The 26213-nt window shown below is 37.8% G+C and overlaps 1 long non-coding RNA gene across 1 annotated transcript in view; it reads right to left on the bottom strand.

Moving 5' to 3' along the window:
* The window catches only part of LOC141574767 (uncharacterized), a 151930-nt gene extending 130624 nt beyond the window's left edge, over positions 1-21306 (bottom strand). The window contains exons 1-2 of the long non-coding RNA XR_012501856.1: positions 21027-21306; positions 20573-20669 (exon numbers count right to left, since the gene is read on the bottom strand). This is a non-coding gene — a long non-coding RNA (uncharacterized LOC141574767). The remainder of the gene's footprint in view (positions 1-20572; positions 20670-21026) is intronic.
* Positions 21307-26213: the final 4907 nt, after the last annotated feature.

Below are 26213 nucleotides of genomic sequence, written 5' to 3'. Positions count from 1 at the left end.
TATATAATTTTCTATTTGTTTATGGTATCAACTATGTTAAATAAAACAACATAATTTCTTAGAAAGAAAATACATTTTGATTGAACATTTGCTGATATGGAAATTATAAAAACAAACCAATTGACAGGTCACGAAATCTCTGCCTTAAATTTTCTATAACTTTCTTGAGGTGACAGGCAGTGTTACAAAATTTTTAAAAATGAAATCTCCTATTGCTTATAATTTTCTTGGAGAAGGAAAATAACATGGTCACATGAAAGAATCTCAAGCAAGTCTTAAAAGCAACATACAATGCAGCAGAAGTTAACATACTGCAGATAGAATACAAACGCAATTAAGAAGACTGAGTAATAAAAAGTTTTTTAATTAAAAAAAGACAGCAATAATTAACATCTTTACAGATTACAAAGCACTTTCACTTGTACTATCTCTACTGATCTCAGCAACAACCCTCAGAGCAAGGTCTTATCTTCAACACTATTTCTGAAGAGGAAATTGGTCAATCAGTAGAGAGACCTGGGCTCAAACAGAGTTTTTCTCATACATTTATCCTAGCTCCCAAATTTAATGACTACTTACAAATGGTGGGCTTCAGCTGTGACAGGAGGCACAATGCAAAGAATAAAACTGAAGTGGGCACTTCTCTCAAGGAGCTTATGAACCATGAGGGAGGTAGAAAATAAATCAAATGGTCACAATACACAGTGATAAAGTCTATGACGGTGGCAGTGTGAGGTCGTATGAAAAATGAAGAAGAACTAAATCAGATCATGAAGACAGATAGCTGATCAGGAAAGTCTCTTCCATAGAAAGAGACCTCTAAGAAGGATGGAATAAAACCTAGAGGTGGGGATGTACAGCCTGTCTGAGTAGCTGAAAGGAGACTGTCGTGGCTAGAATATAAATGTAAAAGCCCGCTGGCCATGATGAGGCTGGACATTTCCAAGTCTGCATTGTTACTTTATACTATAGACTTAACAAAAGAATATTACTAATTATTGTACATATTTAGAAGACTTATAGGAATGCTAGCAAGTATATTAGATTGTATTAATGGATTGTAGTTCTCAAAGCAGATTTACTTAATTTCTAATTATATGCTTATTGATAAAAATTCTAAAAGGACTGTTCTACTCAGATATTTTGGAGGTCCTGCAGAGACTAACAGAGATCAACAGGTTTTTGAAACATACTGAATTATCAGAAATTTTAAGTAAGTGTCAGAAGTATAAGATGGAACATCCTAGGAGGGCCAGGTGAAGCTCAGAATTAGAACCACAGGCAAGACTGGAGTACGTACCACATTTCTAGAGTGCTGTCTCAACCAGTCAACGGGAAGTTAACCAAGAAACCATCAGAAGTCTAATTCTAGGAAGCAAGACTGAAGGTGGAAAAATTAAGAAGAGACTAGTGCACTTGGACCACACAGGAAGGCACATGCTGAAGCAAGGGAGCTTTTCAATCTCAGGCCTCTTCATAGCGAGACCGCACAGTCCCCTAAACACCTGGGTAGATCCCTCTGCGAGATCCCTTAGGACTTAAGGAGGGATCTGGCCTCTCAGTCAAGGGTTTGCACTTGGAATGCAGGTCTTTTCTTTAAGGCACAAAATGTGCAAAGGCATTTTGGGCCATTTTCAGTCATGTTGCCAGCCCAGAATACTCTTCAGGGAAAAGTGTGTTCCTGGTAGTAAAATGGTGCCTTCACTGGGCAGCTGTGGAAATGCGGTGGACCAGTGGGCCACTTTAACTAGGATCTCATCAAGGCTGAAAACTTGGAGTGAGCAAGCAGTGCCTTTGGAAGGAGATACTCTCCCTAAAGCAGAGAAAGGAGGGCACCAGTCAAGCCCATGTTATAAACCCTGTTCATTTACTTCACCTCCTAATCTGTTATCCGTTTCCATTGCAGAATCATGCTCACTGTGATGCTCCAGGTACCTTCCAGGAAATTTGTACCAAACCTCTTCTATTCATTATCCTTGCAGCTCCCAGCATGGGTGCAAATGTCACTATCAACACTCATTTCATTCCATTCTAAAGGCTTACTTTAAATGTTACTTCTGGAATTTACTGTGAACTAATGTGTTTCTTAGGTTTAAAAAGCACAACCTCTTTGAACAAATACAACTTTGGATCTATAATCTCAGATTCTGAAGATTATTTTAATAAGCCAAGGTAATAAATGTTTTCCAAATTTTTAATTCAGCCTCACACTCATGACTTGATAAATCTTTCTCATTCATAGTCAGGAAATATATGCTTACATCTTCAAAGGAATCAGGATAGTTCTTGAAAGGATAACAGGTAATGCAATGGCTGAGATACTGAAGGTTTGATATCACCTTTCAATTCCCTCTGTGTTGGCTTTCACATTGTGGAGGTTGTAACTGATACCTAAACAAACCACCATTCAAAGTTGCTTAATATCATGAGCCCAAATTGGTAAAAACTGGTGAGTTGACATCTCTATAAAAACCAGTTGACTGACTTAAGTGTTTCACTTTCAGATCTTGTTAAAAGATTTTGGTGTCTTGGGCACTTTCTTTTGGTGTCCATGTGGAGGTACTGAGTGCACATCCATTAGCAGATTACTATTCCCGGACAGACACAATGTGACATAAACAGCCTGAAATTCTCCAAGAGTGCTGACATGAGTTCGTTCTTTAGGCTTCTCCTATCAGATCATTCTAGCGTAGAAGCTGCATGGAGCCAGATGGGTCAGATCTGAGCCCTGGTTTTCCCACTTATTAGCCATATAACCTTGATAAACTGCTTCACTTCTAGGAGTTTCAGTTACTTCATCTATGAAATAATAGCAATACTGAAGCACCTTGCAGAATACTGAGTGGATTAAATGAGATATTTGTAAATGCTCCAACAAACTGTTTGGTACAAAAGAGAGAGTATATACTATTTGTTTCTGTCAATGCCTGGAATCTACATCCTAATCTCTTATCTTAATGTTTTCTCCACCTCCCTTGCCTTAAAACAAACTCTCCTCAAAGCCATCGCTCAAGTGCTTATTCCTCCTTGTTCACATCCAGTCAGGTAAGAAGATGCTCTTTTCCCACCTGTTTGCTAGCTCTTCCAGAACTTATTCTGTTACCCTCCCTTGGAGACCTTTCTTTCCATTAACTTCATCCTCTCTCTCTCTCCATTGATTTATTTCCTTCACCTATGGTTATATTCAAACATTTCTTATTTTGAAAAATAAATAAACAAATAAAAAGTATTTCCCTTGACTCTGTGCCCCTAATTACTGGTTACTAACAATCTCTTTCTTGACATAAAAGACAAACATGCTCCTTCTTCCAGATTGTGTGCTAAGAGCTGAAAGCGAAATAAATGTCAGCATTCTTGCCCTGAGTTTGTTCATGGTACTGGAAATAATATATCTCTATTATTATATTTGGTACTTTATACTGTGGTTCTGTTTCCTCACTTGTAAACAGGAGATAATAAAGGTTGATTTCTTGCTCATGCAAATCTGATGTCGATCTGGCAGACTTCCAGAGACCCCACGGCCAGGGAAGAGAAAGCTTCAGGGTCCTATGGGATGTTTTGAAGGACCTGGTCTGCCACCAGCTTACATCGCTTGTGCCCACATCCAACTGACAACAAGTAAGTCACATGTCCCCAACCTAATGGCAAGTACAAGGTAGCCTTAAAATGCAGTTTTTATGTATTCCAAGGAAGAGAAAACTACATTGAACATACAGCATTATCCCTGCTTAATATTAATATCAATATTATCTTTTTAATTACTGTTTCTTTCACTATACTAGTATGTCATTTCCTCTAGGAAATATACTCAACTTTACTCATCATTTTTACTTCTCTACAGGACATGGCAATAACTTAGTAAATGCTTGTTAAATGGCTGACTGACTGAATGAATGAGTAATTCACTAAGAATGAATGAATAGTTGACTGTCTGAAGGCACCTGCCAATGGTTAAAACTAGAATCCATGTCCCAAATACTCTTATTGGGAGACAATACTCCATGAGTCTTTCACATTTCTATACATCTTACAAGTGAGGCCCTGGCTGCCCTTTGTTCCAGTCCATTATTTCAAGGATGTTCGCTAGCAAAAGCCTTGGAAGGTAGAGATAATGTCTCCCTTCAGAGCTAAGAGAAGTTTCATTCATAGCCTTATAAGACAGAGATAATGCTCTGAAGCAAAGGGCAGGCGTGACTATTATTCAGTAAAATAACATCTAAATCCAGAGCAGAAGAAAAGTAGGCTCACTGTCCTTTATAAAAGACTCAGGTGCCCAAAGCTCAGAATTCCTCTCGTATAATGCAACCCACTGTAGGTGCAGGTGCCATTTGTCCGTCTTCACATCACCCTATTGGGACAGGGCCTCAGGGCATCAGCACCAAAATGCAGATACTCTGGTTACGGCATTGCTGGGAGTAATAAATAGGCCTTCATCTCTGACCCAGGAGTCTCATTTCTTCTGCCAGCAACCATGACACTGTGTCAGGCTAACTTGTTAGCTTGTAAACAGAGCGAAATCTAAGACCCTTCACAGTTCTTGACAACTCCTTCCACCAGAAATTTGCATTGCTTTATTTTATGTTCATTTGGTTTTTAGCTTCCTTTGTTTTGCACGACCTTTGTACATAAGTTGAAAATCCAGCTACAAAAAGAAAAGGTTTTGCATATCTTTGCTTGCTTTGGTCTTCGTTTTGCAAATAAATGTAGAAGTAGTTTCCTGTATTTGTTTACCAAAAAATATTCATTTTGTTACTGATGTAAAAAAATTGTCATGCTGCTGACAATTATATATTTTTGAGGTCCAGTAAAAGCTGCTGATGTCATTACCGCCCCTTGCTAAAGTTACAGAGGTTCCTGTTCACAAAAGGCATTAGCAGACGTGGTGATTAGAATGATCTAACACACAAGAGGGTCTGTTAATCCATGGCATGTTCCACGCAGTTTGGAATGTCTCAGCATGTCCTTCCGCCTCCCCTTTGTTCCGGTGGACACACTCTTTGTTAGAGTGCAGGTGTGTTCCTGAGATGGTTGTTCCTGAAGGGATTACAAACCCTGTGCCAGAAGCCAGTGGAAGCATTTTTCCAATTTCCCACAGGAAAAGTTGAATGGAATGGTAAGTCATTTGTGAAGCCAGATGAAAGCAATGCGTTAACGCATGGATTTGTACCATTCCTTGTTCTCTTAGACGCCCACTGGTTTGTCTTGCTGCAAATGACCCAGTGGAGTCAAGAGAGAGTAAATGCACATTTCTAAAGAAATAAATGGGTTTTCCATTGGCTGACATTGATGAATCCTCAGTCTCTAAGGAGTTCCTCAAACTCAGCTCTTCAACACCGATTCTCTCAGAATCTTATAGAGTAAAACCTTTCTCTGCAAGTCTTAATAAGAATGGAAAGATTCAAGCTGCTACCTGGAAGAGTGGAAGAAAGAGGACACTATCCTCTCTAAACCACTATGGGGGCAAGACTAAATGCACAATGATTTATGCTTTAGTTATTCATTTGTAATAGAAAAATCATTTCCTTCCACTTAACGGAAGATTCTTAATGGATTCATCTATTTGTTAATTTCCAGCAATGGCAATGTTGTTTTCCAAAAAGAAATTGAATCAAAGCAGCCATAAAACCTAGGGTTGGAGAAGTTCTAGAAAACTTTCTCTCTTTTAATTTAAAATAAGAATTACTTAGCTATACTGTCCAAAAAGAGTCTCAGAGAGGAACAAGTAGTTTAATTTTTCATGGATTAGGTTTCTTAAGATGGTGTGAGAAATCATGTTTTTATCAACATCTTTTGATGCTTCAAGGCACCATAAAATGAAAAAGAAGTTTATAAAACACAAATTAGAAAGACAAAGTATAGTGCTTTCTCTCTGAATTTACTGTTTTAAAACTGATGAAGACTGCATCTACGCAGAACACAGAAGCACCATCGTGCGCCCGGGAGCCTGTCACAGGCTGTACTGCCGTCTCCTTCAGGTTCTTGCTCTGTGGCTTGGACCAGGCTGCCCGCAAGCCTGTCTAGTTCCTTACTTAGTGCTGGAAGACAGTCATATTTCTCTGTTACTAAGAATGCTACTCAGGGAATAAGTGTAAAATTGTGTTAAGAAGTCTAAGCAAAATGCTCCCACTGCCTCTAGAATAATTTGTTCCCTTCGAGGACAAAATCTCAGGAACACATCTGCACTCTAGCAAAGACTGTGTTCACCGGGACAAAGGGGAGGCAGAAGGACATGCTGAGTCATTCCAAACTGCGTGGAACATGCCATGGGTTGACTGACCACCTGGTGTGTTAGGTCATTCTAATCACAATGTCTAAACACAGGAACCTCATATAAAATCAAGATGAGACCAATAAACTATCCTTCCCACTCTGCTGTTTGTACAAATGTGCTCTTTGGGGATTGACTGGAAATGGGGTGTTAGCTTGTGATGATGTGTGGGGAGAAGAAAATGAGGTCTTTCAGATATTCCACTAAGGCCCAGAAGATACAGACAACTGGTCATTGGCTGTTTTTGTTCTTTACAGCTACCACTCAATACAAGCTACTTTGGGGGTCTTCACTTATTTGCTTATATAATAAATATTTCTTGCAGAACGACTAGAACATCTAGAAAAGTAAAAATATCTAGCACCCCCTCAAATCATTTGATTGACCTGCCAGCATAGACAGCCACTGTTGTATGTCAGCACAAAAAGAGTGTCCTTGTTGGTTTGGGCTGCTCTAACAGAATACCATAAACCAGGTAGGTACTAACAACAGAAACTGACTTCTCATAGTTCTGAGGTTGGAGTCTAAGATCAACATGCCAGCATGGTTGGGTTCTAGTGAAGGTCCTCTTGTAGGTTGCAGATGGCCATTTCTCGCTGTATCCTTACACGGCAGAAGGAGCAAGGGAGCTGTCTGGAGTCTCTGTAAGGGCACTAATCCCATTCACAAAGGCCCCACCTTCACTAATCACGTCTCAGAGGCCTCACCTCTTACTACCACCTCATGGAGGATTAGGCTTCAGTTATGAATTTTGAGGGATACACCCTAGCAAAGAGTAATCAAATCTTTCACTGGTTCCACAGTGGCTACAGCTGCCTACTCTAGAAAATTCCAGGCCCCATCTACAAGCACACTCCTTACTCCCTACTTACACACTCTTCTGATTCTCCTTTCCCCTTTTCTTTCCTCAATCCTTTAGGAACAAAGGGGAGGACGCCAGGGAAACACTGTCCTGCTGACGACGTAGGGACAGTCATTCTCCCTGTCAGTCTTGCTGTAGCCCCCCAGCAGAAGTCTGCCCTTCATTATGGATCCAATCTGGAAACGAGAGCACCAGGCTCTTCCTGTACCAGTAAGTGGGTCACTGCCCTGTCACTTGTAAGTTTAAGGTTTCCCTCTGTCCAGAGACCTGGTGGAGTAGAAGCTCACCGCACATGGGAGACTGAAATTCAAGAGCTAGCTTTCTGCCTCCAATTCCATGCTGTTAACCACAGACAGGCAGGTACACGCCAAGCGATACACCAACCACTGTGCCCCACGGCAAGTCTGGCTCGGAGCAGATGGTGGTGCCAGACAGGAGAGATGGTCAGGCTGAACTCACCTCCCCCAGACTTCAGGTTCTATTCAAGTGAAGCTTGTCTTCCCGTCGTGCTTCTCATTCTATGCCAGGTTTTATAGGCATGATTCTAAAATGCCTGCTTTGTGAGCCTCATTTTGGTATCCTTTCAACATGCCCTCATTTCTCACTCCCTACTCCTTCAGGGGACATCTTTTTTTTCCCCCCCCAGTTTGAATAACCGAACCAGGAGTTTCTCATGAACATGCAAAGCCAGGAAATCAATTTGGTTTAGGCAAGCGGAACTAGAGTCAGCACCACCTTACACTGCTACACTGGGCTCTGCATTTTCCATCAAAGCCCACAGGACAATGGATTTGCCTGTTTACAAATGCTTCCTGGCCAGGCAGCCCAGCTTTCAGCATCACTGACCTCTGACCAAAGACTTGCACCGTTTTCCTCTTTCCTTCTATCTTTTTGGTTTCCTCTTCAGTCCCAGAGTAACTTCCTTGTGAAGCTGACTTGTCTTGAATTATCCTTACAAAGCAGCAGCCGCAAAGGTAATCCCCTTCCCTGTCCCACCCCATCATCAGCTTTTCCTTGGAGCAGTTCCTGTCACACTGGCAAAGTTACTATGCCAGGGAGGTAGTAGACTATGCCAGAAAGCCAGAGTCCTGGACTGAGCCATCTGTCACCTTGGTGCCAGAGTCACTGCAGGAGCAATGTGCTGTTTTCTCCTCCTAGCACTGAAAGCAAGGTGGTCACACATTATGCTTGAGTGTTCTAAGTATTCTAAGAAAAATGCATTACAACCTAAAAATCCTACTAGTAGAATGTGGTCTTGTCCTTAGAAGAGGTGTGATCTGTTTTTGTTGATGTCTCTAATAACCCATGTATCAGTAACACGTCTATTACTACAACTATAGCTTAGTTACATTTGTACATCACTCAAAACGACCATCAAAACCAGTGGAATACTCAGAGTGTTTTTGAATAGGGTTCCAAAATGTCACTGTTTCATGTGAATACTGAAACAGATTTGGAAACAGACAAGCCCAGATTCGGATATCAGCTCTGACACTGGTTAGTTCTTAGGCCTTGAGCAAGTTTCAGGTTCAATTCCCACATCTGTAAAATGGAGATGAGGAAAATAAACACAGCAAACAAGTCCCACTGAGTCCCTGTGTTTTATACCCATCATGTCATTTAACCCTCACTCAAGCCTGTGAGTTAGACAGTTACCACACCCTTTTTACATAGGTGGACACAGATGCTCAGAGAAGTTAAGCAACCTCAGCGTTGACAGGAGGATGAACTGGGGGGCTTCACACACTGGCAACAGTTATTCCTGTGCTGTTGTTGGCATCGTCGTTACTGATCCCCTTCCCAAAACTGTCCTTTCAATACTTGAGTCCAGTTGTATTCTCATTTCTTGGAACACACCTTTGCCTTCTGTCAAACTGTCTCACAGCCACCACTCTATAAGTTTTTTTCATTTCCCCTTCTCTATGAAACTTCCCTTCTTCACTCATCGTAAGTGAGATGATCAAGGTCTGTGGAGCACAAAATGGAATGTGTGTTCTTCAGCTTCAAATTCTTAAAATGAAAGGCACCTTCTCTCTTAACCGAGCATATGGTAAATACTTAAACCCCTAAGTGGATGTATGGATCCACCAGATAAGCCTTCACTGAGGCAAACTTGGGAGGCCCCTTGAGTTGACTTATTTGTTTCTCTGATTACTCAAACTGTACAAAATTCAAACATTACAGACGTAATTAACTTTAATAGGAAAGTCTTCTTAATCAAAAACTCACCTTCCAGAGATGATGAATGTTAACAAGACTGTAACAGTATAATCCCTCCATCTTTTTTCTCTAGATTTGCTAACCTATCATTGCTATTACTTATTTACACATAAACATACAAACACAAATGTACCCCATCCTTTCAGCGACTGCTTAGTATTCTGTTGTGTGACCATACCTAATGATACACATAATTCTTATGATTGCCTCTTAGGAAATCAAGCATCTCTGGAACACACACACACACACACACACACACACAGATTAAATATCTCCCTTAAACCTGTCTCTGTTGCTGGGGAAACCCTATCATTATTTCTTTGTTATTAAAATTCCTTGTTTCTAGATGTGTTCTATTAAAATGCAGGTACCCTGAATACCTGGGTACCCTGAGTCAACAACTCATTGAATGACGAACAATTAGAGCTTGGTACCTGGATAAATTGAGGAAAAAGAGGAAGAAAATGAAGATGGAAGGTGCAAAACAAAAACTTTTGCCACTGGAGTTGTTTTCACTGGCATTGTATTATTTCTCTCACATCGTCATCTCTAAAACATAAACATGGCACTTCCTACAATCATCTTAGTGCACTACTCTGCTTAGCTGATGCCACCCCACACACTGCTTTTAGAAAATTTTTCTTAGGTGTCACAGTGAGCTGGTAATCCTGGTAAACGGGTACTGTCTTTGTAGATAAACAATGCTACCTAGACACCTAACATACAGTCCAAGTGCCCATAGTTATAAAGAAGCTATTAAAGGTACTCAAGGAATAAACCCATTGCCTTGATCTCCAGAACACTGTTCTCAATGCAAATAAGGTGTTTGCCTGAATTCTTTCAAATAATCCAGCCCTATTATTCTGTACCCCTTGTCTCAGCATGATAGGCAAACGGTAGAAATGTCTCTACTGCCAAAGATGAAAAAAAGCCATGGGGCTCAAAATTTCTCAGAACTAAGAATCACCCACGATACTTTTAAAGTTGGATTTCTAGATCGTATTCCCTAAAGATTGGAGTAGAAGCCCAGGAATCTGCATTTTAATAGGTTTCTTAGGAGATAATGATGTAGGTAATTTGTGGACCGCACTTTGAGAATCACTAAAGGATCTTTAGCTCAAAAGGTAATAATACTGATGCCCTTCATTAAAGTTTATGTTTGATTTCTGATTCTGCCATGATGAAGTAACTAGCAACCCTCCTCACGTAAACACTGGAAAAACCAGATAAAATATGTTAAATAACCTTTTTTCTAATACAATGTAGAGTGTAGGGCAGACAGTGCAAGACTAAGTTACTTTGAAAAAAAAAGAAACAAGCAAGGGGAGCTCCATGATCACCCCAGCTTTCTTCCTGGAAGCTGTTTCTGGATCACAGCACAAGGAGGGGGATCTATACAGAAAATAATGGTCTTGATGAGTTGAAAAGAAGAGATTGAAGTTATTGAATTTGCAGAGCAAGATACCAGAGAGGAAGGCATTATCAGACAAAATGCTCCCAAAATCTGCACAGCATTCCCCTTGCATCTATTTCTGGAGACCAAGTCATGGATGAATAAAGTTCAAGAAGGATGGGTGAAGAATGACCAGGGAGCAGCAAGCCGGGCACTCCCAGAGCTTACATGGGGTGAGAAGAAGTTTGAATTCTGCACAGCCTGAGCACAAAGCACTCTAGGCATTCTTTGAGGCATTCAGTAGAGACTCCAGAAGAATGATTATGTCTTAGTAGTAGGACCAAACTAGCTCTAAAATAAAGATACTTTAAACTTGTCCAAACAAAGCTTGAGAGTATCAACTGGATCCAAAATTAACTGCACCGCCTGAACAACACAGTTCACTACACTTTAAAGGAAGACAACACATTTCAGCTCTCAACAATATGACATTCACAGCGCCCAACATCCAATAAAAGAAAAATTATTAGACATTCAAAGAAATAGGAAAAATCGGACCCATACCCAGGAAAAAAAATCAATCAAGAGAGGCAAATTCAGAAATGACAGAAATGATAGAATTGGCAGACAAGAATATTAAATTATTTATTGTACATACACTTAACTATTTAAAGAAAACATGAATATACTGCAAAGAGGTATAGAAGATATAAAAAATAAACCAAATAAAAATTCCAGGGGAAAAAATGCATATAAATGAATTGAAAACATATTTGGAAGGGGAAAATAGCCGATTAGAGACTATTAGAAAAAGACCAATGAACCTGAAGATATAGCAACAGGAAACATCCCAATGAAGCACAAAACAAAAAAAGACTGAATAAGAACAAAGACTCAGAGACCCATGCATGATGCACTGTCGAGCAGTCACAGACATATGTAATTGAAATCCTAGAAAAGGAAGGGATAAAATCACTTGCAAAACTGATTCCAAGATGTATGTGGACATCCAAAGGACCTAGAATAGATAAAATAACTTTGAAAAAGGGGGAAAAACAGCTAAACTTATCTTATTTCTATACTCACTATAAAGCTACATTAATCAACTCAGTACAGTATTATATAAGGATACATGAAAGATCAATGGAACAGAAAAGAGCCCAGGAATTGACCCACACTTATACTGTCAACTGATTTTCAACAAAGGTGCCAAGGTAATTCAATGAGAAATGAGAAGTAAACATGAATTTGCAAGATTGAGCAGGATGGGGAAGGCTATACGACCATAATACAACCTAACAGTCTCTACTAGCCCAGCACAGAAATCCAGAGCAAAGACTTCTCACTGGTGGAGTCCTATGGAGAATGGAAATAGCTAGGTCACCTTGCTGAGTCACTGGCTAGAGGTCACCTTAAGAAAAGCATGACTTTGACTTTGACAGCCTTGCTCAATCATTAGCCAATAAACAGTGATGGAACAATTTATCCCTTTGGGGAAAAAAATGAACCTTAACCCTTACCTCACACAAAACACAAAAATTAAACCGAAATGGATCACAGTTCTAAATGTATAAACTATAAGTAAAAAATTCCTGGAAGCAAACAAATAAGAATGTTTTCAGAACCTTGGAGAAAGTAAATATTTCTTAGGTCACAGAAATCACAAACTGCAAAGGAAAATAAGTATAATTAGGGTTTATCAAAATTTAGAAGTTTTGCTCTCTGAGTGACAAGAAGGCAAGGAAAATATTGTACATCTGGCAAAAGATTTGTGTCCAAATTGTATAAAAAATTATACAACCCAGTAATCAGAAAACAAATCAATTTTAAAATGGGCAAACAATTTGAATGGAAATTTCACTGAAGAGATAAATGGCCAATAAAGCACATAAACAGTTGATTAATACCTTTGTCATTAGGGAAATTCACATTAAAACCACAATAGGATATCATTACTCTCCCATTAGAATGGCTAAAAATAAAAAGACTGACAATATGATGAATTGGTAAGGATGCAAAATAGTAGAACCACTTTCAAATACAGATTTCAGTTTCCTTTAAAGTTAAACATGAAATTATAAGATCCAGGAATTCCACACCTATATATTTAACTAAGAGAAATGAAAGTATATGTCTACCTAAATACTTATACATAGATGTCTGCAGTGGTTTTTTTTTTTAAATAATATCCAAAAATGTTAAAAAAAACTCCAATCAACAGGTGAATACTAAACTAATAGTGTCTTATTAATATAGTAGGATAGTATTTAGCAATAAAAAGGAATAAATTGATACTATAAAATTATGCATAATTTAAAAATCATTATGCTGGGGAAATACAGATAAAAGAACATGTGTTTTATTAATTCACTTATATGACAATCTGGAAAACAAAAAACTGTTATATAATTATAGAAAAATATTAACGGTTGCCTGGAATTAGGGTACAAAAGAATGACAACAAAGGGGCATGAGGCAAATTTTTGGGGTGATTGGAATGGTGGTTATATGTGCGGTTACATATTTGTCAAAACTCAGATAACTGGATAAAGAAGTTGTGGGGGGGTGCAAGTGCACACACGTGTGCGTGCATGGAATACTACTCAGCCATAAAAAAGAATGAAATAATGCCATTTGCAGCAACATAGATGGACCTAGAGATTATTATACTAAGTGAAGTAAGTCAGAAAGAAAAAAACATAGTGGCAGCACTTGTATGTGTAATCTTAAAAAACAATACAAAACTGGGATAGGTAACTGTTTCATCTAATTCAGAGAGGCAGAGAAAGTTAAGCAAAATGAGAAGACATAGGAATTTGTTTCAAATAAGAAATAATTTACCAGATAAAGAGTTCAATCAAAGCTTTAAAAAAATGATGCTACTGTGCTAAGAAAATTAACAGATCTATCATTTTATTATAGTTTGTTAAAAGCTCCCAAGAAACAAAAATTAAACTTGATAAACATTTTCCAGTGTGGATTCCGTATTTTTCAAGTAGACTGTCTTCTTTCAAGTATTACTCTTACAAATGTCGTTGAAGTGATCTCTACTTTCATAATTATCAAAGAACAAAAGATATATATAAATCTATGTGAAAGTTAATTATCCTATTGTTACTATTTTGTTAACATTAAATATACTGAAATCAGCTACACTTTAATCTTAAAGTTTATCGAAAGAAAAAAAATACTGTTAGTAAGCAAAGCTAACCTGGCCTACCTTCTTAATGTGACCAAGAAACAATGGGTATGAATCAGATTATCTAGATCATTTACTAAGGAAATATTTTTAAATTATATGTTTAAAGTAACTATCTTAAGGACACATTATAGTTTATTATAGAATAGTCATATGTGTGTGTTCCAAATTTTTATCTCAAAAATAATTTTTAATCCATTTATATATGACTAACAGTCCTACTCCTAGTTACTTGAGAACAATGAAAATTTGTGCTTTTGTACAAAAACGTGCATATGAATGTTTATAGTGGCTTTATTCATAATCACCAAAAACTAGAAACAACTGAAATGTCTTTCAACTGGTGAATGATGAATGGATAAACAGAGTTACATCCACAAAATAAAATACTGCTTAGCAATTAAAATGAGCAAACTGCTAATACATTCAGCAACATAAAGAAATTGCAGATGCATCACGCTAAGTGAAAAAAGCCAGATTCAAAAGGGTAGATAATGTATGGTTCCATTTACATGACAAAAATATAAAGGCATAGATTCAATGCAATCCCAATCAAAATCCTAGCAAGTTATTTTGTGGAAATCAACAAATTGATTCTAAAGCTTATATAGAAAAGCAAGAGACTCAGAATAGCCAACATGATACTAAAGGAAACAAGAACAAAACTGGATAACTGACACTATGGGACTTCAAGACTTACTATACTACTACTGTAATCAAGACAGTTTGATATTGGTGATAAAATAGAAAGACAGATCAATGGAACAGAACATAGAGCCCAGAATCAGACCCACATAAATACAGAAAACTGATCTTTGATAAAGGAGCAAAGGCAACACAATGGATCAAAGATAACCTCTTCAACAAATGGTTCTGGAACAAGTGGACCGCCATAAGCAAAAATTAATTCAAAATGAAACGCAGACCTAAATGCAAAATGCTGAGCTGTAAACCTCCTAGATGATAACATAGAAGAAAACCTAGATGACTCTGAGTATGGAGATGACTTTTTAGGTGAAGCCCAAAGAAGACACAATCCATGAAAGAAATAATTAATAAGCTAGACTTCAATTACAGTAAATAAAGTGGTTTTGGTTTGAGTCTTCAACCAAAGATTAATGTTGATGCTTCCCTTTGTGTATTGGCATAACCCTCCCCTCAGCTGTGTGTGAGTTCCCACACACAACTGCCAGCAAATCCCCCTGGGGAAAAGCTCCCCAGAGACAGCGTTTAGTGGGAAGAAAAGCAGACAAAACCACCTCTAGCAGCGCAGGTTGCTGACGCTTTGCAGATGCCAAGGATTTTTTGAATCGATAATTCTAACGACGACTGTATACCTGCAAATATGTATACATTATTATCATTAGTATCACAGCCACTTGATATAATCACGATGAGTTACAGTTTTCTCTTTCAATCACAATTGCTAAAAAAGTCTGCAGTAGTTAAAATTGCTACAATTGTGAGATTCGTCTCTAAAGTCATAGACTCAACATAAGACTAATTTAACACTGACTCGCAATTTCACACCATCAAATGACTTTGGTGTCTAAAGGTTGTGAAGCCATGGTCCCTCCATGACAGTTCTTCACAGCCTCCTTTTTATTACTACTGGATAGACTTATTTCTGTTGCACTGAGAAACATGAAGTGCTTTGACATCATATGTGGAATGTTTTATTTAAGCACATAAATTTGTAAATTTCTTCCAACACAAGCGAAAAGAATTTCTAGCTATAATAATTTGTGTCTTCAGAAAAATACACAAAGCTATGATTTTGAGATAACGTTTTTAATTCAGTAGATGTATTTGTCTTCGTTAGCACATTTAAACTGTAATGTCTGACCAGGTGTCAATTTTTTTTTAAAGGAACATCGAAGCCAACAATGTCTTTAATACGTGACACGAGAGCCAACTTCATAAATGAGCTGAAGTGACTTTCACTTAAATATATACCAAGGCTTACAGATTGATGGGGCATATGGCAGCAGAAGAAATGCCACCTGGCTCATAGTAAGCACCCAGAGGACAAACGAGCATTACCAATTCATCAGGCAAGAACCAGGGCAGTAGCCACTGATGTTAATAGTAGCACAGGCATGGCTTAGACTGAAAATATGCTCAGTGCTGCATAATGTGGGTACCTAAGTGGGTGCCGAAAAATGTAAAACACTGACCCTGAATCACATTCAACAAGGGGCTTCATTATAAACAGCAGTTTACCAGAGATCCTTCTAGTTCTGTTTTGTAGCAAACTGTTCACAGCTTTGCATGCTGATCTGCAATGGCTCCTACAAACCCAGATTTCCACTATCCTAAGCTGCTTTTCCAAACTGCTAAGATGTTGAAAGAAAGTTGCAAAGACACTCCTATGTTTATAACCTGAGTCCTGTTTCATGTTCCTATTATGTGTGACATAATAATTAAGGTCGATTTTTGTTACCTGTTTCAATTTACCCAATGAGAGTTTCTTTATGATGACAATGAAGCAATGAAAACCAATGGAAAACTTTCACATTTTTATGGATATTTCACACATTTTTTATGGTTACTCAGTAAAAAAAAAATCCCCAGGAGATTCAGGGTATCTGTCATAATGACAAAAAGTTAAAGTGACAAAAATAACTAGAAATAATCATTGGATTGGCTGAAAAGGAAGTGAAGATTTTTTAAAATATTTTAGTAACATGCTGGCTAATAAATATCAATATTTTAGAATATACTCATTGAGAACTTTTTTCTTCCTGCTATTTCATAAATGTAGCTGATGATGACATACCTTTTACTAAACAAAAATAAGGCAGCAAAGATCATGGTTGGGTTATCTTGGAGGGCAAGAAAGCATTTACTTGGTAATCTACATAAGAGATGGCATGATTTACACTCTGGAAAAATTAAAATTAAAATGAAGCAGCTTTTCCAAACTCTATCAGGGTTAGAATTCTGTTGTATGCTAGGACTTCCCAGCCAGGTCTAGCAGTTTATTCAAAATGCAACACAGGAGGCATGAGGATGGACCGGAAACCTGTCCACTGGGAAAAGATCTGAATAGGAGCCATGTCCACATCCTGGTGGGTGAGGCATATTTCCATATGGTGTTGGCAACCTCCAATCACAATGTGGGCAAAGAGTGACCCCCTAGGAGTCCAACTGGAAGCAGCAGCACATCCCTATTGTGGAAGCAATGGGGAACCCAAAATGGAGGCCAAAAGAGAAACTTATCCTTGTGAACTTGGCTTAGGGCAAGGCTCCAACTTAGGTCTTGGATGCAGGAGCACTGAAAATAAAATAGAAACGTTGCACAGGCCTAGGGATTTGGGCAGTGAGAAGGGAGACTGGCAGTTACTTGCAAGGTCTAGAATAATAAAGGGTGCCAATGGGGAGCTCCAGGCCAGCCTCTCTGTGGCAGTTAGTTAATTGGTAAGATTCACAAGACAGCATTCATTCTGTAACCAAAATTCATCTCTGATTCTATTTGATAGACAATAAAGGGCAGAATGGTACAATGAAAACAGCAAGCCTTTGTAGGCAGAAAACTTGAGTTCAAATTTGGGGTCTTCTACCTTCAGAATATGACAAAAACTGCTTGCTAGTCACCAAAACACTATCTCTTTTTCCTGGACCCGGGTGAGGTTGCATTTCCCAGCTTCTCTTACAGCCAGTCATATCGCATATGACTAGGTTCTAGCCAATAGAATGACAACAGAAATGATGTTGATGTGATTTTGACAAAAACAAGATGCTTTTAATAATTGTCTTAGAAGGCAATTAGGCATTTGCCAGGTGGTCTATTTTAGGGCATGCGCTGTGCACATACTCAAAAAATAAAAACGGAAGAACCCTCACAGCTGTCCCGGACTCTATATTCTTAGTCAAAAAACAAACTGAGTACCTGCCGCTAGTCCCTCTTCCCACCACGAATTACTAGAAAAGAGAGAAGTAGTTTTTTTCTAATGTACAAATTCATAACATGCAGGAAAAAAAACAGGAGGGATTTTCACAAGTGTTTAATTCACTGAAGGCACTCGTTTGACATGTGGGATGGAATAAAGACCAGAATTTCAGACTCTCAAAGGAGATGATGACTGGTAGCGAACGGCCAGGTTCAAGAGCTTTCTGGTGAATAATTTGGGTACTTCAGCAGAAATAGCCAGGCAGTTCAACTGCCAGAAAAATCCACCGAGTTCAAAAGATCACATGGCCCAGTGCTTGAAGTTTCTCACTGAGGCCACAGCAGTCAAAAGCCAAGGACACAATTATAAAAAACCAACCCAAACAAATTATTACAAACCAAGTCAACAATGTATATTTTAGGAAAACTATAAATGAACTTAATCGATAAAAGGTATCTACAAAATACCAAAAGTCAACATCACACTTAATGTTTGATGAGAATCAGAAACTTTTTCTTTGCTATCACTTCTTAACTAAAACACTGTAACAGAGTGTTTTGCCAGAGCAAAGACAAACGAAAAGTATTTTTAAAACTCTGTAAAATAGAAGTGAACTAAATACATGCAAGGCTTTGTTTGAGGAAACTATAAAGTTATCCAGAATGACAGAAATGACAATCCAAATAGATGAAGAAATTTATTATAACTCTCCAAAAAATTCGTCTTGAACTCAGTATAATCCAAATCCAAATTCCAACAGGATTTTTGAAGGAATTTGACAGGCTAATTCAAAATTTCATGTAGGAGGCCTTAACCATAAGAATATCAAAAACATTATTGAAAAAGAAAAATAAAGGCAGTATTATAACATATCGAAACAACATACAGACACTAAACTGGCTAATATCAAAATAAGAATAGCATATCAATAAATCAAAACAAAGAATCAAGAAATAGACCCATGTATATATGGAGATTTTGTGAAAAATAAAGTTGGTGTTTTAACCCACTAAGGAAATGATGCATTATTCAATAACTATGGTTGAAACAGTTAAGTATTAATTTTTAAAAATAATAAAGTTAAGACACTAGCTCACAGAAATCACAAAAACAAGTTCTAAAATAATTAAAGATATAAATCAAAGACAATTTTTAAAATGATTATGAAAATCTATAAGCCTGGAATAAGGGATGTCATCTTATGATATAAAAAACAAAATATTAAAGGAGAAATAAATTTGACTACATCAAAATTAAAGCCTTGTCTATGCTAAAAGATGCCATAAGTAAATTTTTAAACCAAGTAACAGAAAAGGGAAATACATTTGAAATTTCTGTAACAAGCAAAAAGTTAGTATCTAGCATATAAAAACAACTCTTACAAATTAGTATTTTAAAGGTCCACAAAAATAGGGAAAGAATATAAATAGGCAATTCCAAAAGAGAAACCCAAATAGCGAGTAAACATGAGAAATACCTAGCTTCACTGGCCAGGGAGGAAATGGAAATATGGAAATGAAAACAAGAAAGGGGTGCCATTTTTTAAAACAATCTAATTAGCGGGGGGGGGGGGGGTAGTTATGATATCAAAAGCTGCTGAGTCCAAAGGGGAAAAAGAAACTCTCCAAAGTTGCTAGTGGTAAATTGGTGCAGCCACTTTGGAAAGCAATTTTGTGCCATTTATTAAATTTCTGAAGCACATACCCTATGTCTTGTCACTTCCAGCCCTAGAGATCTCTAGAGAACCACTCCAACAAGTGTACAAAGAGGCATGTGTGAGGTATTGCAGCATCAGTTTAAACTACTTATTTTAAAAAAGGGAAATAAGCATATAAATCAACAGGAGAATGATAATTATACCAACATATTATATCCATTCTACGAAATTATAGAATGTTGTAGAAAAAAGTTATTTGAACATAGAAATGTACAGTATATTATAATCTATATGGTTAAAAATCAATTCTATGTACTGTTTTTGTACAGGGATATTTATTTTACACAAATATGTAGAAAGGCTTTATAGCATACATGGCTCTCATTCATAATAATGGTTACCTGGAGCCCTGGAACTTAAATGTGATGTGAAGTAAGACTTGGTTTTATCATGATATTTGCGTATTTTGCAATGAGAACAAATTTACATATTCATTTTTAGTTGTATAATAAAATAAAACTTTAAAATATTTTGGCATGTTTAGACTTAGCCAGAATGGGGTTTCAGGATCAATCAGCAGCTTAGATAGTGTGGCAGGTGGAACAATGGTCCCCCCAAAATGTACATGTTCTAATCCTTGGAACACATGAATAGGTTACCTTACATTGAAAGGGGGACTTTACAGATACGTTAATTTAAGGATCTTGAGATGTGGATATTATCCTGGAATATCTGGATGGGCCCAATACAGTCAAAAAGGTCCTTATAAGAAGGGAGAGAAGGGTCAATTAAAAGCTGATGTGACAATGGAATGAGAGAGAGATTGGAAGCTATATGGCTGCTGGCTTTGAAGATGGAGGAAGGAGCTACAAGGTGAGGAATGGAGGTGGTCTGTAGAAGCTGGAAAATGAACTAGCTTCTCCCCTAGCACCTCCAGGAAGATGCAGGCCTGCTGATGCGGACTTCTGACTTTCAGAATTGCAATGTAAGAAATGTGTCTTTGCTATTTTTTTTGTTTGTTTTGTTAGAGCCGAAATATATTCTTTAGGGATGGAAATCGGATAAGGAAGAAAAAGATACCTTTGTTAGTTGCTGCTGAAATATCTTTGAAAGAACATCCTGGCTGAAGTGGGAGAGAGACAGCTCAGCGGTACAGCGCGTGCGTATGGTTCAGTACCTCCATCAAAAAAAAAAAAAAAAAAGTTAAAAAAAGAAAGAACACCTTGGGGAAACAAGGTGCTTGTGTGTCTGTGTGTGTTTTGGGGCAGGGGAGGGAGGAAACAGGGGACCAGAAATCTGGGTCCTGGAGCCTGGGTCCCAAAGGCCGGCAACAGGGCTTGGACCTCTGGATCTGAGGGAACGGGGCTGGGGGCTGGGGGCTGGGACTCCCGGTCTGAGGAAGGAGAGGGTGGGCCTGATAGGAGGGGGCTGAGGACCTGGGCTGGGTCTGAAGGAGGGGGGACTGGGAATCCAGACTCCCGGGTCTGAGGAAGGAGAGAACCAGATGTGGAACTCTGGGGTCCCAGGGACTCACCACGCCAGCAGGGTCACACCAACAGATGCTAAAGCCACAGCTCCCCCAGCAGACACTGCCCGGCGTCGGAGTCTGGGACCTGCCCAGCAGCTCACCTAGGTTCGCCCTCCAACCTTAGGTTACCTCCGCTTGGGCTCTGGGGCCGCCGCACAACACACTTCCGGGGTTGCCGCACAACACACTTCCGGGGTTGCCGCACAACACACTTCCGGGGTTGCCGCACAACACACTTCCGGGGTTGCAGCAAAGAGAAGTCTCCCTGCGCAAGGCGGAGCTTTGCGGGGACGCGCCTGAATTCATCCCTGATTTAAGCCTCTGAGTTTATGGTAATCTGTTACAACAGCAATAGGAAACCGATACAACTAGTTATGATAATAATAATTTATGAGTTAGTGAATAGGTAGACATCAAAAAAAGCTACCTTAATTATTAAATAGCTTCTACTCTACCTCATACAAAAAGTGTTAAATTTCAGGATACGTTTAATAAAAGTTTCTAAATACAGAGATAATATAACAGAATATGGAATAAAAGAGTGAATATAAGTTATTAACACCAGCAACTATTTTCATTAAATTGCTGTGTATCGCCATTTGCAGCAACATGGATGCTCCTGGAGAATGTCATTCTAAGTGAAGTAAGCCAGAAAGAGAAAGAAAAATACCATATGAGATCGCTCATATGTGGAATCTAAAAAACAAAAACAAACAAACAAAAACAAAGCGTAAATACAGGACAGAAATAGACTCATAGACAGAGAATACAGACTTGTGGTTGCCAGGGGGACGGAGGGCAGGAAGGGTTAGACTGGGATTTCAAAATTGTAGAATAGATAAACAAGATTATACTGTATAGCACAGGGAAATACACACAAAACGTTATGGTAGCTCACAGAGAAAAAAATGTGACAATGAGTGTGTATATGTCCGTGTATGACTGAAAAATTGTGCTGAACACTGGAATTTGACACATTATAAAATGACTATAAATCAATAAAAAATGTTAAAAAATATAAATAAATAAATAAATATTTAAAAAAAAAATGCTGTGTATCACTTGTTTATTCCTGTCAAGGAAATTTCTAATGGTTTTCTTGCTTCTGGTCAAGGTATGAAGGTATTTTTAAATACCATCTATGAATAAACTCTCCTCAGTTCTAACAAATGTATATATCTTACTTACCAGTTTATTCATCTTTTTATCAGCTATTGATCTTACCTGAGATATAGAGCAAAGATTTTATCATTATTTTGCAGGCAGTATGCCAGCCTTCTAGAAAGACAGGCTATGGACACACAGGGCTACAGAGTGTTTCTATATGGCAGGAGCGAATTTTCCTCAGCAAACTTTGCAGGTCACTCTCAGATGCTTTATCTTCTTAAATAACAAAACAGAAAAAAAAAAAAAAAGCTTGTTTTTTTTTTTAAACAAACTTTTTTTTTTTAGTGCAGCTTAAGTTTCACAGCAAAATTGAGACGAAGGTACATAGATTTCCCATATACTCCCTGTCTCTACACAGACACAGCCTCCCCCATTATCAACATTCCCCACCAGAAATTAGTGACTATAATAAAAAAGAAATAGATTCACAGATATAGAGAACAAATTAGTGGTTACCAGTGGGGAGAGGGAAATGGAGAGGGGCAAGAGAGGGGTAGGGGATTAAGAGGGACAAACTATTATGTATAAAATAAATAAGCTACAAGGGTGTATTATACAACACAGGGAATATAGCCAGTATTTTGTAGTAACTATAAATGGAATACAACCTTTAAAACTTGTGAATCACTGTACTGTACACCTGTAACTTGTGTAATATTGTACATCAACTACACTTCAGTTTTTTAAAAATGGGAAAAAATATCCTCCACCAGAGTGGCTTATTTGTTACAGTTGGTAAAATATTGACACATCATTATCTCCCCAAATTCCACAGGTTACATTGGGGGGTCACTCTCGGTGTAGTGTATTTTACGAGTTTTGACAAATATAGAGTACCATGCATCCATCATCATAGTCTCATACATACAGTATTGTCACTCCCCTAAAAGTCCTCTAGGCTCTGCTTACTCATTCCTCCTTCCCCTCTTGCCCCTGGCAAACACTGATCTTTTTATGGTCTCCGTAGTTTTGCCAAGTAAACTTTTTTAAAAGATTAATGAAGAATATTTTTAAAATCCTGTTTGATTTTCCTTTATATTAAAATCAGACCAAACAAATTCACCAGTTGCATTTTTCCACTGACAATATTTTTCCATATTGTCTCCTAATTTATTTTCCATCAAAAAGCACTTAAAATATCAATGACCCACTCCAGAACAAGTTCTCTGATGAAAGCCCCTGATTGGCAACCAATGTATCAGGTTTATAGTCTGTCTTTTTTATTTTTTCCTTCTTCTTTAAAGCACTATCTCTAAGTCCAAGAATTTCAAAAAGACTACTTTTTATAGACTACGTTGGAAAGTCTAGAGTGAGAGATGCTATTTTGGGGAGAGGAGTGGGATGAGGAGAGAAGAGGTTTAAGATAAACTTTTCCATTGATGGGATTAGTCTATTATCTTAAGAAATTGAAATGTAAGACAAATTGTCCTCTTTTTCCACTTCTGCTATTAATGTCGTTTTTTCAATTTATAGTTCCTCATGGTTCTTGAGAAAACTACTCTGCTGAGCCTCTCAGGCAGAAATTGCACTGAGCACAGAGATAAAGGAGGGAGGTTATGAGAACAATAGAATACAGAGTAGCAGTCTGTACAAACCAAGCATTGAGGAAGAAACATTTCAAAAAAAATGTTTTTTTTTTAAGATGTCTGTGGTGATCCAATCTGAATAATCATCTGGCTATCTCCTTATTTATTTTTTTTTAACATTTTTTTATTGAGTTATAGTCATTTTACAACGTTGTGTCAAATTCCAGTGTAGAGTATAATTTTTTAGTTACACATGAACATACATATATTCATTGTCACATTTTTTAAAAAATGTTTTAATAGGTCATATTATTTTCTATTTTCAAGACAATTCAATTTAATCATTTTGTTGTGTTACCTCAAGTAGATGTGGTTTTGTTCTTTCAGTAACTTCAGCATAAGCAGAAACAGAAGGTGTATAGATCAGGAAGATGGAATTTGAAATCAAGAGCGTTGGATTTTGAATTCCATCTCTGCCAGGTCCTAACTGATGCCTTTGGATATGTTTCATACCATGCTTTGAGCCTTTGTTTCCTCATTTTTTAAACATAAATGGGAATCTCTTTTTCACTTGGCTGTCATGAGTATCATGTGGGATGTTTGTTTGTTTGTTTGTTTGTTTTAATGGATGTACTGGGGATTGAACCCAGGATCTTGTTCGTGCTAAGCACATGCTCTACCATTGAGCTATGCCCTCCCCAACCTATTCACTCATTTTAAGCCAATTTCTTCTTGCTTAAATCTCTGCAGTCCTAGACTGAATACAAACTGTGATACCTACTTAATTATGCTAATTGGGCAAGGAGTAATTTAATCCTTAAGACCAGTCAAATCCACTTGTTGATGGCATTTACTAAAACAAACAGCTATTTTGGATTAGATAATAAATCTGAAGAAGATAGCGCCTACATATCACATTCCTTCAGTAATGGAATGCCCCAGCTGAATTTCTATCAAGACTACAGCTTGAGAAGCTAACATTAAATTCTGTTACTTAGGGGTACAAGGTTCTGGGTTCAATCCTCAGTACCTCCTCTAAAAAAATAATAATAAATAAACTAAATTACCTCCCACTGCCCACCCCCCAAAAAAAACTTTTTTAAAAAAGGGATAAAAAATAAATAAATAAATTCTGTTACTTGAACCACCCTCTGTTTACTGAGACATTTATCCTCAAAGAAGAGAATGAACTAAAGGGCAGTATGGTAGCAGGCTCCAGGTTAAAGTGTGGGTCTGTGAATCATTAGTCTCTTTTATCATTCATACATTTAATCAGTAAGTATTTTTTGAGCACCTGCTAGTCAGGCATATTTCTAAGAACTGGAAATAGAGCAGAAAATGAAACAAAGACACTTCCCTTAAACACACTAGAGACAGGCTATAAATAGATAAAGATATAGATCAGATTTTGATATGTACTATTGTCAAAAATAATGCAAGGTAAGATTGATAAAGTGTGCCAGCTTGGTAGTAGGAATGGGGGAGTCAGAAACAAACTTTCTAAAAAGATGATAATTGAGCAGATATGCGAAAGAATGTGCTGATATCTAAGGATAGAGTGTTCCTGGCTAGGATCTTGGATTAACCTCAAACATTACATTGACTAGCTTAATGGCAGTGACTTGACTTCAACTAAAAATGTTCCAGAAAAAATAAAACAACATTCTGAATTTATATAATTCGTGATTTAAAAAAAAATATTTCCAACTTTACAATTCAATGACAGAACCAAGTCAGCAAGAATGGAATCTTAGAGCATGCATAATTTTTCAGGACTTTATGGGAAAACCAATCTGCACTGGAGAGTGTGAAGAATCAGCAGCAGAGCAATGCCCAATGAGTCGTGTTATTGTGAACTGAAGGGAGGCGATTCCAAACTGGAAAACGGGGAAATGCTTTACCATAGCGTGTGAGTAGATGCAAAAGTACAATGTTGACAGGACGCTTGAGGCCAGCCTTAAGGGGTGGCATTGTTTCATTGCAGGAAAATCATCAGGCCAACCAAAAGGCAAAGATCTTAAGTAGTCTCAGCCGCTTTCAACAGGAGCCACAATTGTTCATCAACAAATGGACCTAACTCGTATTCAGTGAGAAATGGCACAGTTGCACAGACAGCAGCTTCTTCTGAAAAAGACAACAATACAAAAATGTCCTTTCAAGATGCCCAAGCAAACACACAAGTTTATTTCATTTCACGTGTCTTGGTCATACACATGACAGACATTCAATTCTCAAATCTATAAGGCAATGTGATATGAAACATTATATTTAAGGTAGAAGAAACAATTTAGCCTTAATCACCATGCAGTTTTACGATGGGGAGCCTTGTTTTGAATCATTAAAAAAAAATCCTGTCTTAATCTGTCTTAATATTCTCTGCCATCATTTGGCTTGAGAAGACCCCTGTGTCAGTTTAGCCTCAGGCTTAGATCTCACATTTTTATGGGTTGTATTTTCAAAGGAATGCTTGTGGCTGCCAATCTATCTGACACAAGCTGAT

This window comes from Camelus bactrianus, chromosome 23 (genome assembly GCF_048773025.1).
Source record: "Camelus bactrianus isolate YW-2024 breed Bactrian camel chromosome 23, ASM4877302v1, whole genome shotgun sequence".
In the NCBI taxonomy this organism is placed as follows: Eukaryota; Metazoa; Chordata; class Mammalia; order Artiodactyla; family Camelidae; genus Camelus; species Camelus bactrianus.
Note: the sequence above shows the minus strand (reverse complement) of the source record. Positions and strands in the feature narration are given on the sequence as shown.